Raw genomic sequence first — 7,364 nt, forward strand, 5'->3', positions numbered from 1 at the left:
GGCTACCTTATATTGTACTGTATTTTGCTAAAGCACTACATTATATTGTACTGTATTTTGCTAAAGCACTATATTATATTGTGCTGTATTTTGCTTAAGCTCTACATTACATTGTGCTGTATTTTGCTTAAGCACTACATTATATTAAGTTTAATTTTGCTAAAGCACTATATTATATTGTGCTGCATTTTGCTAAAGGGCTACCTTATATTGTGCTGTATTTTGCTAAAGCACTACCTTATATTGTGCTGTATTTTGCTAAAGCGCTATATTATATTGTGCTGTAAAGAGCATTGTAGTCCAGGGGTTTTTGAATCCCCTGGTAGACTGTGTTCATCCTTAGTGAGATTTATATTTTGGTACTGCTGATGCAGTAATGTGCATACTCATCCATGATCAATATCAGTATATTGTTCATATACTTGTTTTTGAGTATTCAAAATTTACACCCAATAAAATAGTATAAACACTTTACAAGCTTATATTATGGGGTTTTTGTTGGCTGTATAAATACACTCGCAAGCTCGTGCATTTGTACAGCCAACTTGTCTCAATATTCCCCAATATAAGTTCAATAACTCCTTTTATTAGATAGCTAAAACATTTTCCTATTGATTTATAATAATTATTAAATTAAAAAACTTAAAATAAATGAGATTTTTTAGTACTGGTATTTAAATTAAAACTGCAATATCAGAGTCTGTCCAGTTAGTGTTCAGTATCACATCCTTCCAGTGACCCTACCAAGTGTTATGTTTTACTTACTGAGGTTTTATTGAGGCTTATATTTACTAAATTATTAATTAATAATTTCAATTTTGTGTGAAAATAGACACATCTTACCAAGCTGCCACTACTAAATATCATAAATATTGCCTTTGAGAGGTTGACCAGACGACTTTTCTTGTTTATACAGAGGGTTCGATATTGAACACTTGCTCCCAGAATGTTTCGGAATACATTTTGCATACTCGGCTACAATAAAAGCCAAGATATTGGATGCTAAAATTCTGTAGAATTTTAGTATTTTTTTTATTATAGATTATTTATTAGCTATATAATAAATGTACATCACTTTGTATGCTAAAACAGTACACGTACAATATATCACTGTGAATGAAACATGATAGCATTAATTCATGTAAGCATTTTTTCTATGCATTGTCTAAGATTTCACAACATACTGCATATGTTATGTTGAGATGCAATACTTATACAGTGGGGGTATTATTTTCATTATAACTAATTCTTTAAAATTACAATGTTGGAGCAATAAACGTAATTATCATTCAATTGTTCTATCAAGACCAAAGACTAGTAGACTAAAATCTACTAAATGAACATATCAGTACATTTGTACACCAAAATCTACTAAATGATCATATCAGTACATTTGTACACCAAAATCTACTAAATGATCATATCAGTACATTTGTACACCAAAATCTACTTGTTTTAGAGTATTCAATAAATTACGTGTACATAAATTGGCGTATTCAAATTTTAGCACAATCACCGGGTATGGAGTTGTTGGCGTAATTATGAATTAGCACTACACAGGTCCGTGCCTGTATTGTATATATAAATGATTTCTTAGCAGTATTCATGAATTAGCACATCGCTGTCTGCGCCAAAGCTGCTAAAATATGAAGCCCGCTTTTTTAAGTACACATACAGCATTTAAAATCATCCAATGATCATATCAGTACATTTGTACTAACTTGTATTTTTTATAGAGACTAATGACTGTACAATATATTAGATCTGTATTGTTTTTTTTTTATTATACATTTCATTTTTCTATACGTAACATATACTGGGGCTTCTGTTCATGCTAATTTGATTTGATACTACATGTATAACATATACTTATTTATTTATTTTACATTGTTTTGAACTTTTAGGTAGACTGTCTGGGATAAACTTCATTTTTTGATGTGTTTTTTTTTGTGTGAATATTTAATTATATATATATGATACTTTAAAAACATATCATAATTTGTGTTAAAAGCTAAGCATATCCTGATACAGAGATTTCAGCTTTAACAAGACGATTCATGATGGATATACATGTACATCAAAATACTTCAAATTGTGCAATTTTATAAAGTGCAATATTCAAATATGAATATAAAATCTTTAGTGCAGAAAGGCATTTTGTGTGTGTGTGTGTGTGTGTGTTGATTTTCCTCATCAAACCAGTGAAACCACTATCCAGGACATAGCTAAAAAAATTCTTTCCCAAAGGGAGACAATAAATTAACAAATATTCTACGGTCTTAAACTTCACAACTTGAAATGCTTAGTTAAATTGAACAAGGAATTAACAGATTTAGAGGTACACTAGTATGTTTTAAAAGTTGTAGCTTTGTCAAAAAAAGTTCTGTAAATCCCTTTGCAAAAATTAGAATGAACTCGAAACAATGTACATGTATGTGTTGATGCAAACATTTTAATAAACTTAAAAAGTGTTAAATTTTTTATTGATTTAAAAAAAAATTTCTGCACCATTTGATGGGTTGAATATGGCCTAATGGACCACAGTCAATCTGACCTACCAATGGGCCACAATGCAGACATGAGTCAATCTGACCTACTAGTGGGCCACAATGCAGACATTAGTCAATCTGACCTACTAGTGGGCCACAAAGCAGACAAAAGCCAGTCTGACCTGTCAATGGGCCACAATGCAGACATGAGTTAATCTGACCTACCAGTGGGCTACAATGCAGACATGAGTCAATCTGACCTACTAATGGGCCACAATGAAGACATGAGTCAATCTGACCTACCAATGGGCCACAATGCAGACATGAGTCAACTTGACCTATCAAGATCATAAATATATGTATGTTGGCCTGATCCCTGTAAGCATAACAAGAACTATGTATATCATGCATCCTAGCATTTGCTTAATTATTATTTGACAAACTACTGTTTGTTTGGAAAAGTGCTTGCATACTCTGACAAAATATACCAAAATAAAGCCAGTGTTTGAAACTTAACATAAAACAAGAGGCCCAAGGGCCTTAATGGTCACCTGAGTATAATGTATCTATAAAGGATCCATAGATTGAAGTATAAAATAAAACAAAATAAGCTGATAAATTAAGCTATGTTGCCCGAAAGCAGAAGAAAGAGAATGGTCAGGGATCAGCAAAATAATTTATTCAGTACTCGGTAACAAATCTTTAAAAAGTTGACCTATTTACTTGCTTGTACCTGCCCCCATTTGTCACTCTCCCCCTGTGGACTAAACAGAACAATAGTTCTTGAGCACTATTAGTAAACCCATCTCGTTCCATCTCGCATTGGCCTCTCTTGGTCTCTGAAGAACAGTAAATGTACAAAGCTAAGGTATTTTGTCCCATTTTTATCTATGAATACAAGTTTTATTTGTGTGATGATTATAACACCACAATCCCTGAAAAAAATTCTAATCTTTTTAAAGAAATATATTAACCATTGACATGAGACTCTAACCTACTTAATAGTTCACCGATCTAATTAGTCAGTACAACTTCTTAGAGGGACAAGTGGCATTCCATAAAGCAGCTGAAAAAGTATGAAGATATGTTAAGAAAGGAAAAGTTCTATATTATTTACAAGTCTACCTAACCATTAAAAACTATGAAAGTAATTTTTAGCTCACCTCAGTGAAGACAAGATGATCTTATGCTATAACCCCGGCGTTGGCGTCGACGTCCCGGTTAAAGTTTTAGGTGCAAGTCCACTCCCAAGTAACTATAAGCCCTACCTGGACCAAACTTGCATGGTATATAGTTTTTGCCTTGTCCGTCCATCTGTCTGTCTGTTTGTCCGCATGGATGATGCATCTAGGGTTGGACACTACCACACAAGCATCGGATGCTGGATCTGACCTAGATTTTCCAGATAAGTGGCTAAGTTAAATTTTTGGAGCAGGTCCATTCCCAAGTAATTATAAGCCCTACCTGGACCAAACTTGCATGGACGTTGAATCTAGGGATGGACACTACCACATATGCTTTGGATGCTGGATCTGACCTAGATTTTTATGCCCCCGTATCGAAGATTCAGGGGTATATAGTTTTTGCCCTGTCTGTCCCTCTGTCTGTCTGTTTGTCCGCAAAAACTTTAACATTGCTCATAACTTTTGATTGGTTGGAGCTATAGCGTTCATATTTCACATGTGTATTCCTTATGACAAGACCTTTCTTTGGGAACCATCACATTTGACCTTTTGACCATGGAGTTTGATCCAGTTTTACAAAATTTTACCCAACTTTAACCTTGGCCATAACTTTTGTGAACAGTTGGTGCTAGGGCTTTCATTCTTCACATGTGTAATCCTTGTGACAAGACCTTCCTTTGGATGAACAACTTTGACCCTTTGACCTTGTGATATAATTAATGGATTGATCTAACATGTTATATAAGAGAAAACATATGCAAATGTAAAGATTTACGAGTTCTGATGCTTGGATTGTTAAACAGTTAAACTAAGTTTAATGATTATGTCCAGTCTGACATCGCTCACCATCAGCAAAGTTTATGCATCTCAGGCAGTTGGGCACAAGGTTATTTCAAACACTGCTAAAAACAGATAGGTGAGAATTTGAAATATTTGTAGAACACAGGTGAGAATTTGAAATATTTATAGAACACAGGTGAGAAATTGAAATATTTGTAGAACACAGGTAAGAATATGAAATATTTGTAGAACACAGGTGAGAATATGAAATATTTGTAGAACACAGGTGAGAATATGAAATATTTGTAGAACTCCCTGCAGATACTCTCATCCTTGTCTGTGTCTAATATGTGAATCACTTGCAAATTTGTGTCCAAGTTTTCTGGGGGAGAAACCCCTCCCCCCCCAAAAAAACCTTCCTTTTCATGTTCTATTTTAATTATTCCTCTAGAATGTTTGATTGACATCTTGAAATGTTTTTTTTAATAATTCTTATCAATTTGTTCAACAAATCAGTATTGTTCTTAAATAATTCCTATCAATTTGTTCAGCAAGTCAGTACTGTTCATTTTTCAAAACATGGGACTCATAAATAACAAACAACTTTGGGAGAATTAAACACCATTCTAAATAATTCTGTAAATCACCAAATTTTCATGACACCTTAATTTTGCAAGATGGTTACATGTATTAGGTATTAGTATTTTAGCGAGACAAAATTTTCTCGATTTTTGGTTTCTGTAGTATACTACTTTATTAATTTAAATAAATGTGAAAATGAAATTTTTCCCATGCATACTTTCCTGCATAATAACTGTCGATTGGCAAAAATAATCACGATGGTTTTAAATTTCACTATGTTCACAATTCATCATTTTTTCGCGAAATTAAACCCATTGTGAATGCTATCATTAGTTTTTTTTTAAAAAACGTTTAAATGCTTATACGAATTTAAATTAATTTCTTGCAGCGTGAAATTAAAACCATCGTGATTGGTAATTTTTGAGAAATCGTGAAATTTGAACACTGTGGCATTATAATGACTTAAAGTACTTGAAAATAAAGTTCTCACAAATCAAAAGTGATTTAAAGTTCATATTTATTTATAATAATCGGTATATATTTGTGGCAGTCATTTCAACAAAACAACGGTTATTGTTCTTTATATATAGCATATATGTACTAAAAAGCATATCTTGAAAAAAAGAACAATATATATGGGCTATAAAAGCTAAATAATTATACATATCTTTATACACAACTAAAGAAAATACACTTATTTTACTAATGCCTTCTAGTAAAAAAATTTAAAGTAGACATTAACAATGCCAATTGTAAATATTCTTTTTAAAAAAAAAAACAATATGATATAAAAGATGAACACATTTTATCTGTGTAAAATTTCAGAGCTTCTGCTCAATATGAGTGAACATACATTGTTACAATTTAAAAATAAAATAGATAGTAAAAAAAAAAAAGAACAATGAACAGTAAACAAGGTGAATGAAGCTAAGCTAATTACTGCAGAAATAATAATACAGAACACATCTCTCCTATTCACCTTCTGATGTACCACTACAGAATAGAATTCTAACTTGAACTGCTGCATCAAATCTCTAGATCATGAGTATTCATGTTCTGAATGTTTTTATCTCACCTGAGCTGAAAGCTCAAGTGAGCTGTTCTGCTCACCTGTTCTCCATCATCTGTACATCCCTCTGTAAACTTTTCACATTTTCAACTTCCTCTCAAGAACCACTGGGTCAATTCTGACCAAAGTTGGTACAAAGTATTCTTGGGTAAAGAGGAGTTTAAATTCTTAAAATGAAGGGCAAAGTCCCCTTCCAAGGGGAGATAATCAAGAAAAGACAAAAATAGAGTGGGGTCATTAAAAAACCTTCTTATGAACCACTGGACCAGAAGAGCTGAAACTTGTGTGGAATTTTCCTGAGATAGTGTAGATTCTAAATTGTTTAAATCATGGCCTCCGAGGGTAGGGTGGGGCCATAACTGGAAATCAAATTTTTACATTGAAATTTAATGGAAAAATCTTTAAATATCTTCCTCCTCATAATCACTGGGCCAGAAAAGCTGAAACTTACATGAAACTTTTCTGAGATAGCATAAATTCTATATTGTACAAAACATGACTCATGTGGGATAGGGTGGAGCCACATTAGGAATCCATAGTTTTATATTGAAATACATGTATAACAAAAAAATCTTTAAAGAAAGAACCAGTCTGAGCCAGAAAATCTGAAACTGATGTGCAAGCTTCCTGATGTTGTGTAGATTCTTAATTATTCAAATCATGACCCCTGAAGATAGGATGGAGCCAAGTATAACAAGGGGGCAAATCTGGTGAAGAACAGCAGGGTCAAAGAGCAAGAGCCACGAACCATCAAAAATGGCCCTGTCTCAAAAAGTAACGGGGTTTTGTCAATTGATAGTGTTGACTTTTAGCTTTTCTTTGCCGTTTTTCTTTTTTCGATATCGATTATATTTTTTGAAAAAGAGAGTTTGAAGTATGACGGTGTTTTAAAAGAAAAATGCTAGTAGAACGTCATTTTTTGAAACGTAACGTCGTAGGGCGGAAAAATTACCTTGAGCGATTTTACATATGTGACTTTGAATTAAAACTAGTATTAATTGGGATAGATATTTATTATCTTACTAATAAACTTCATAATTAATTTAAGACAATTAAGGACAGTTGGAAATTGATTTCACATCGCAGTCTTGATGGCAACTGCGTGTTTAACTAATTGAAATTTATAGATACATGTACAGTAAAAATAATCTGTGTTACTGTCTCGGAAAGTTTTCACTCTACCTGGTCCCTATGCTAATATAATTTTTAAGAAGGAACATTGTATTTCTATCCCTTGAACACATTTTTGTGCGATGCATC

This window comes from Saccostrea echinata, unplaced genomic scaffold (assembly GCF_033153115.1).
Source record: "Saccostrea echinata isolate AGI-Se365-2 ecotype Australia unplaced genomic scaffold, CSIRO_AGI_Sech_v1 ptg000009l, whole genome shotgun sequence".
NCBI classification, from domain to species: domain Eukaryota; kingdom Metazoa; phylum Mollusca; class Bivalvia; order Ostreida; family Ostreidae; genus Saccostrea; species Saccostrea echinata.